Here is a 9,576-nt window from a genome sequence, read left to right as displayed (position 1 = left end):
TGGTGTGGAAGCCAAAATCTAGTGCAAGTGAGCATAATCTTTTAGATGATTTGTTGGCTCACTTGCCAATTCTTTCAGGAATTGTTGTGTCATCTTTGCCTAAAATATCTTCAATCAGCACAGAGTCAATAATAGTTTCTATTCCCAGCTCATTCATTTCTACTCTCTCGACAAATATTGCTCATCCGTCGAGTAGTGATTGTATCCTGACGGATAAGTCTAACTGCAGTTATCCGTCGGATAGCAAAACCACTCACTCAATGGATATCACTCATCCGTCGAGTATCTCTGCACAACTTCAAACTTCAATTATTTTAAGTGCAGAAGATTTAGTGGTCGTTATAGTCACTCTTAGGATTGAGAGAGAAGATTGTTTTGAGTGAGAGTCTGGGTTGCTCCCAGGAAAAAGGAGAGGAAATGAGTGAAAATCTGCAATCCATTTCTTCAGGATTGGTAACAGAGAGTGAGAGGAGTCCCACCTTAGTAGGTGAAGGTGAGGGTGTGAGGGTGGGGAGCCAGGGTGAGACCCTGATGCAACAAAAGAGAGAAAATGAGAGAAATGCAGGTACTGGAGCAATAAAGATAGATGTCATTGCTAGTGAGTCAATGAATGTCCAGGATGCAGACAGGGAAGGACTATCTCAGCATCCTAAAGCTGTTATAGATTCCACTTCCCTTGATGCTGAGGCATTTACTCACCCTGTTCCAGTTTATCAACTTCTAGCTGAACAGGGCAATGACAATGCAGAAAGGATGCTAAATTTGGTGCATACCATACAGTCTCTAATGAGAGCTAAGGATGCCATCACAGCTTTGCCTTCTACAGGTGGTGATGTGGACTATGAGACTGGTGGTTCAGCTGATTTCTTTGGAGATGTGAGTGGGGATAGTGAAGATGAAGCAATGGACATTGGGGGAGAAGTAGGCTCAAGTTCAAGGTCAGGTATGCCATCATGGGCATTCTCAAAGCACTGTGATGAGCATTACTTCAAGACAACCTTGATCCAATTAATCAATCAGACAAATACTGCTCTTCAAACCACTACCAATACCAACACCAAGTAGCTTCTTCAGGCACATCTAGCCTCCCTGCAACTTCAACAAATCCAGGGCTTCCAGCATGCTAGGGATGTGAACACCATGAAGGGTGATATTGAGGTGATGAAGAAGGCCCTTTCAGACAGGATAGATTCTAAACTTCCAGAAGCTAAAATGCTTGACATCAAGAGGCAATTAAGGAAAAATTCTAATCTGTCAACCAAGATAGATGCCTTGGACACAAGTATGTCAGCCATGGAAGCATGTTTAACTGTCATTCATCTCCATCAAGCCCAACAGACTGGTCTACTTCAAAAACAGGTGACTGCTCAAACCCCCTCCTCTACTCAACTTGATGATAAAAAAAAAGGGGAGAAAGGATCAAGTGAGGGGGGAGAGGCTTCAAATTCAAATCAGTAAAGTAATTGTACCTTCAATTACTATCTCAAAGCCATCAGTTACAGATAGTATAGATCTAATCAATGCAGCAGCAACCAACTTAAGAGCAGTTGATAAGGAAAAGTTGAGTTTAGTCAACTGGGAGAAGATTGATGAGGAAATACAAAGAAGTTTGAACTTATCAAGGAGCCAGTTAAGTCAGCCATCCATCACTCTCAAATCAAGTAAATCAGTGTGAATGAGATGATCATAAATTATCTAGAAAGAAGACAATCTTCCTGCATCAAATCTCCAAAGGCTGAAACAATTCTGAAACCAAGGGTAAACTACTCAAAATCATCATTAAAGAACCGTTTGGACACTGTGTATGAGACACCCAAGCCTGATGAGAAAAAGCTTCTGTCAAGGTCAATTGCTTTATACAAAGATCCAGCTGATTCAGCTTCCAAAAGGAGAATTGCCAAAATTTTCAAAAATGGGAAAGAAATTTGTGTGGTGGCTGGACATCCTCAATTTGCTCAAGCAAAGAGAGAAGAAAAGGCTAGATTGAAGCAGGAAAAGAAGCAAACTGCTCTGGATGCTAAAAAGACTAAACAAAAGAAAGAGCAGATTGCTATCTTGGCCAAGCTACATGTTGTAATCTCATCACAACAAATTCCTTCTCAACCATCTGAAGCTATTGAATCAAAGAAGCAAGTTGAACAACAGAAGAAATCTCCAAGAAAGAAGGAATTGGCTAAAAGAACTAAAAGGAAACTGGATATTGTTGACAAGGAATTGGAAGATCAATTTCCTAAGGAATCCACACCATCTACAACTCAAGCATCAAAGCCCTCTGTGGTGTTTGAAGATATCAGGGTGGTGGATCCTTACAGGAATATTCATGGTGAACCTATTATGCCCAAGGATGAGCCAATAGAATGGGAGAACATACCAATTCTTGACTTAAATCTACCAATCCTTAGCAAGCCAAAAAGAACAAAGTCAAGAGCAGTCAAGAAAGTGAAGTTGTCACCTCTCAAATCCAAGTCTCAAGTCAAAGCTCAACCTAAAGTCAGTAAGGGAGACTATCTGTACTTGTGTGACATCAAAGAATTTTTCTGACCTAAACCTCTATCTGGATGAACTAGATGAAGTGAGAGGAATTGATGCATACAGAAACCTACCTGAAAGGTTAGTGTTCAATTACAAAGGAGGAAAGGAGATTCGGTGGCCTCTTCACAGGATCCTTCAAGAAAGCCAAGCTGTACTGATTAAAGTTTATTCATCCTTCAAGAAGAACTTTGGGTTCAACATTACTGCAAGAAGACTGGTATTGAAGAATATTGAAGAACTAAGGAGTGTTAGAGCTAAAGATGCACTCCCAAAGACTCTAATCATCCCTTACACAGGGAGAAGAGTGCATCTAAGGCCCTACTGGCTGATGGAGTTCATAGATGACAAAGGTGTGAGAAGATTCTTCAGATTAGAAGACCAATTGAGCATCTCTAGCAATGAGACTCTTTTGGAAATGCAAGGAAAGCTAAATCTCTCAGAATCTGATGAACTGGAATTCCACAGGCAGCTCCAAAATCAGATTGAGGAAAACAATAGAAAGCTTGGAAAGAGATCCAGACCTTCAAGAAAGTAGACAAATCTGCTCAGGCTAGAGGTGCATCTTGAAAAATGATTGTGAGCAAAACTTTGTACATTTCTGTTAATAGAAGCACTTTTCAGTAATATCTACTTTCTCTTAAAGTTATATTCTTAGGGTGTTTTGTTATCATCAAGTATCTCTTAATTTATTCCTACAATTCCAGTAGACATAAATTGGGGGAGATTGTTGTGTATATGTTGTGTACTTGATGATTTCATGAACAAAACACCTTAGTAGATTTTACTTAGTAAAATAATGTAGCACTCGACGGATAATATTTATAGTCCCGACGGATGACTCATTATAGTCCCGACGGATGATGACTTATTATACATCGAGTGAGTAGCTTATGTAATAATAAGTCTGTAGCACATTTCTGCATTCACCATTGTATAGATTCTGTAAGTAGTATTCAAGTGATGTTGACTTTAACTAGATATGCAGAATAGGTTGATTAATTGTACAGAGATGATGTCTTGTAATTCTGCATAAATAAAATGAAGTCAAGTGCCAGTTTGCTACCCGATGGATAACCTACAATGAAGTCGACGGATGATCAAATAGACAACCCGACGGATGATCAATGTAACACCCCCAAATCCGGGGTCGGGGATCCGGGTTGTCACGAGTTCCATTTCCCTTAATAACACCCAATCTTAATAATTACTCAACTACTCTGTACTGTGACCCCACAATAAACACACACACCACACGTTATAGTTTCAGAGATGAACATCCAAAAATAACCACAAGTCATTTTATTCCACAATTATCTGCCAATACACCTTAAAAGGATTTCTGAATAAATTTACATTTCTTTGCCATTATTACAATTCATAAATATACATAAATCTGGTACATTAGAAGTTGAAAGCCTAGCCTATTGGTAGCTCCTACCTCAGCTACGGCGGCATCAATACTTCTAGAAAACTGCGGAACGTCTCCTAATCGCTTGCGAATCGGGAGCTTGGTCCTGTTCATCTTGTCTATCTGATGTTGTGTGATGAAAGAAGAAAGCAAGGGTGAGCAGCAAGCCCACCAAAATAATATGTATAATGATTAACAATATATGAGCCTTCTCATAGTACTCATGAAAGTCTTGGTCAAAAGAAATGAACCAAGTTGATATCTTAATGCGATGAAGTCGCAAAATATTCAGTATATATATATACATATATACTTTTCAAAATATTGGAAGTCCTCTTCCATGCATAATATACACAAGTCCCAGTGTATAACTGTATATAAAAAAAATCGTTGCAAGGTGATCTCATATATCTAACCTTGTCTCAACGTTTTTCTGAAAATCTTTGTCATTCATAAGACAATTATTAATTAGATATAAGTTTAAAAGATGAAGTTACAAGATACCCCAATATACTTATATCTTTCCCAAATACTACTTGAACTACCACCGTTCAAGTTATAATTAGCTTCAAAAGTTCATCACATAGATGAGACTATAAGACAAGATTTGAATAGATTAAATCTTTAAAATATTATCAAAATAAAATGAAGTTACGAGATACTTCATTTGATGTAAACATCATTTTGAAAACTTGACCCTGCCAACACTCAACAATCGCCCAACCGTAGCCTTTCTATCGAAGTGCTCTGGGTAGTGTTGCAGAAATTATCCAATTGGATGATGAACTCATTACGGGAGTTTGCCGCGCCAGGAAGACCACTTACGATGATCAGTCGTAGTAGTACAACCCCACCATTTTCTACATGTAGAGGAGAACCTGTCGGATTTACTTGTCAACCGAACACTGAACTCCTAAGGAATGGACCGCCTTAGCGGAACTTCCAGGCCATTTGGGCCAATATAATAAGGCTGGGCCGGCGCTACTCGGCCACTTACGCCACTCCTAGTTCAGATGAAATCCATGACTCTGAAACGTAAAGCTCGTCCCCACTTTCCCCAAGTAGAAACTTGTTGATACGGCTCCACCAAGAAGTCATATCTATTTGGAAAAGAGAACTCACCGATATTTCCCAGGCGATGCCTGTTAATGGATTATCTTGTTCCAAGAATTTTACTTCCCGAGTGTTGGGTAATGTCACACCCCCAACTTAAATAGCAAAATAAATATGATTATTACATCATTTTAATGAGTACTACACAACCAAAATCCAAGATCTTACAGTTTAGGGTTTGGAACAGCCCAACACTACCAACTATTACATCTGATTACAAATACCGAGTCCTCACACAACTATTATTACTTATTCTACCTGGGCTCGAACATAAGCATCCGCATCACAGGTCTTACGGGCAGTCTGCTTGAATCTAACCATGGCTGCTAGCTGTAATATCAGGGTTAAAGCAAGAAGTGAGCCAAAAGCTCAACAAGTGCTAACAATACAACGCAAAGCATAAATCGAGATATACCTTTAGGAATGACAATGGAATGACATAATCAATGATAATCGAGAGATAAAACTTATGTGAGTTGGCATCATTTTGCTTGCATCAAAACAAATTTTAAAACCATTCTTAATCAAAATCATTTTATGACGCTACGGATTACAGCCGGTGATCAGCCGCGAAGTAATCCCGAACCTCGCTGGGTTCTAAAACATTATTGGGAATCCCTAGGCAACTTTTAAGCCTAATATAAGTGTGGAAAGGACTCGCGTCTCAGTCCAGATCCACCATTCAAGAAACATTTGTCCCCCTTTGGGACTGAAAAATCCACGTTTTAATCATTTTAAAAACTGATGCCGATTTATGACAAAATCTCTTTCGACTGTAATTATTTTTATCAAGGGATTATAGATCAACTTGAAACACTGGAAATATGACACTAAATCTCAGGGCCATGATCTACTAGAATTTACTATATTAGGGTAATTGAGAGGTTTCCATAAACAAGAACTTAGACAAGGAAATTAAGCCAGGCTATTGGATAAGATGAAAGAGTAATGCCAAACTAGGCTTAAAGCAACGGTTGTAGACAAGATATAGGTATTAGAACATCAAAAGATAGGCATCACTGGTTCCAATAGGATAAAGGTGTTAAAATATAAAGAAAGCGATCGTCAGCTCAGTATATAACAGGGTATCAAGCTTTAGGGTAAGGATAGGGTTATCAAACAATCATGAATGTATTTAAGAAATGATTGGCTTTTAGGTATCAAGATAAAGTTTCTATCGAGGTTATTTCAAGAGTTGAATCAAAGCATCAGGGTGCAACATCAAGATTTCTCAGAGATCAATAGCATGATAAACAAAAGGATCAATAAGATATTATAACGCATCTCTAATTTATCATGGCATTAAACTATCATGAAAGACTTTTGAACTACTAGCAATATGTACTCGAGGGTTCATGGCATCTCTATGTAACTCAAAGATAAACAAAAGATACGCTTAATTTAAATACATCAAAATGACTCAGGATAATTGCATCGATATATATATGAACTGTTTACAACAGATACGAAGGTCAAGTTGAATCACTTGCCTTAAGATAGACTGGTCTGGTCTGACTGGTAGGAGCAACAACTGGAGCTTCACTCGACTTTTAAGGCAAGTTTTCCCTCGTCTCGAGATCCTACATAAATAATAATAATCCTCATTATAATATATTCTTTCCATCTTAACCTATTTACAACCCGAAATTAAACATGGATGGCACTTAGGCCTATACATACTTAATTCATATCCAACATTTATATTTTTAAATGTACACACGTAGCCACATAATCACATATCGTATATTAATACCAAATAACATCACATACACCATAACGCCACACTAGGCTCGGATGATCTCGACTCACCACTTAAATTACTTGGTCGCTAACTAAACGAAGTCTTCGAATTTGGGCTTCCTAACTCAATGTGCCTTTCCTAAATTATCCAAAACCTATTGACCCTCACTTGTGCCTTTTGCTCTACTGACCTTATACTATCTTACAACTATGGTGGTCGACCTAATACTCACTTCTAAGTGTCCTAAAACTATGTGATAAATGAAAGTGCTTACTGGTGCAAATTTCAGAATGGTAACTAAGGTTTCTTGAGTGCATTAGACACTCTTAAACTACAAGTTTTTCTTCAAAATTTTTACATAAGACTCTCCTGACCTAAGGGCATCTCATAAGCTTGATGTGGCTCAAAGGCCTGGCTTGGGCCTTCTTGGGCCTAAGCTAAAAGTCCAAGGTTCCCCTGTTTTTCTGGGCAGAAAATGCCCTGACTTGAATTAACTTGTGACACATGGTTCTAGCTCATATCCTATGAACTATGGTTGGAAAAACTTCTCTGACATACCCTCTAACTAAGGCCCAATTGGGCCTAATGAGGGCCTACCCATGACATGGCCAAATCTCCCTATTTCTAAGTTGCAACAAAACTGTCCCCTGCTGGACAGATTTTGTTATTCTACTTGTGCACCTAACCAAATGACATGCAAACCTCCAACCAACTCCTAAAACCTATTATATACTCTCCATACTAACTTCTGGTGGCTTGGGCCTCAAAGTGCACATCAATGACATGGTCAAAACTCACTCTAAACCTCAGGGTACTAAACTGATTTTTCTGCAGAAACTATAACTTCTCATTTTCCAAGATTTTGACTTGACAAACCCAATTATCAACAACTAAATACTTAAACCAAGACCTATACTTGGTATTCTACTGAACTTAACTCCCTTTTTCTCAAAATAACCTTAGTGAGATCATCCTTGCCTAAGGTGCAACTATGGCAAAACAAAGAGACTACTCTTAACAAATCGCAAATCTTCATGCCTTTGAAACAACAAGATATATATTTTTATAAAAGATAACCACAAATTATTACCATGCAACAAGAAGCATAAATCAATATTATCACATTATTCCTACTGAAATTAAAGCTCACTAACAAAATCTTTTCCAAATGATCAAAATATTACAACAAACTAAGAGAATTCCACATGCATGCATGCCTTCGGGTTTTTCAAACCAAACAACATATTTTCTACATATATTCCATCTTAAAATTGACATGCAAGCCTAGCATAAGGTACACCTAGATGATCACTTAGCATGCAAGGAGTTTTATCACATTTTCACCACAAAATTCAAGTCATTATCACATAAACATGCAAAAATTGAACAAAACAACAAGAATGATTTCAAGGACCATTCATTCGGCTCCCATATGGTCATGGCCGAATGAAATGGATGGAAATGGCCATTAAATCATCAAGAGTTTCCTTCTCAAGACTTGGCACTTATCCATTCATTGTAGTCCTCTCAAAAACAACCTTAAATCCATAAGAATCAAGATTGTATTTTGAGTTTCACTAAAACCTTTACATGCAACTCTTAAACTTAAACTTTCTACTCAAAACTCTTTGAAATATGAATGATCATGGTATGGGAGATAACATTTACTTGTATAAAGAGTAGAAGCTTGGTGGAGAAATGAAGAAAAATGGGGAGGGGTGGTTCTCGGCTAAAGGCCGAGAGTGAGAGAGAGAGAGCCGAGAGTGAGGGAGGAGGAGGGAGAGAAGAGTGAGTGTGGTGTGGGTGATGAGTAAAAATGATCATGACTTTGCTTGTCTTATGGTTTTTGTATTGGCAAAAGTGAGTGGAATTAGGAATTGACATGATTAGCCTTCCACTTGAACTTGGTTGAATTTGCATGCAAGGGTAAAGAAGGTATTTGGCTAGGAAATAAGAGTTAGTGGGGTGGTTATTGACTCTTTAGCCCTTTTGGAATGTATGGAAGGAATTTGCATGCAAGGATAACTATGTAATTTGCTAATTATATTTATAAAGATTTATTTTTATAAAATAAAACACAAGTTCAAAAATTATAAAATTTACACCATAAAATAACTTGGATTTTTAGAGATTTTATAAAATCACTTTCAAAATTTGTGAACAAAATATCTTTTAAAAGAAAATTTCTCCAAGGCTTAGAATATTCCTTATAAATCAAAAATAAAGAAATTAAATAAATTCTTGCTTTGAAAAATCATATACTACCCAAAGAAAATTTATAATGCAGAAATTTTCACTCACACAAACGTACAAGCATAGAATATATTTTTATTTAACTTAATATTATTCACAAATAAAATGCCGGTCGTAACATCCTCTCCCCCTTAAGGGATTCTGTCCCCAGAATCTAAGAGAACAGATGAGGATACCGGGAACGCATATCAGACTCTAACTCCCAAGTCGACTCTTCGACCTTAGGGTTCCTCCAAAGTACTTTCACTAACTTTACTGATTTATTTCTAAGACTCTTTACTTGCCAGTCGAGTACTTTAACCGGTTGCTCCACAAATGACAGGTCTGCCTGAATTTCTACAGGTTCATATTCTATCACATGGCTAGCGTCAGGATTGTACTTCTTAAGCAACGACACATGGAACACATTATGCACATGCTGATACTGAGGTGGTAAGGCCAACTCGTAGGCCACCTTTCCTACTTGACTCAAAATCTCAAAAGGACCTACGTATCTAGGTGCTAACTTTCCTTTCTTGCCAAATCTTAT

The sequence above is a fragment of the Apium graveolens genome, chromosome 6 (assembly GCF_009905375.1).
Source record: "Apium graveolens cultivar Ventura chromosome 6, ASM990537v1, whole genome shotgun sequence".
Lineage (NCBI taxonomy): Eukaryota > Viridiplantae > Streptophyta > Magnoliopsida > Apiales > Apiaceae > Apium > Apium graveolens.
Note: the sequence above shows the minus strand (reverse complement) of the source record.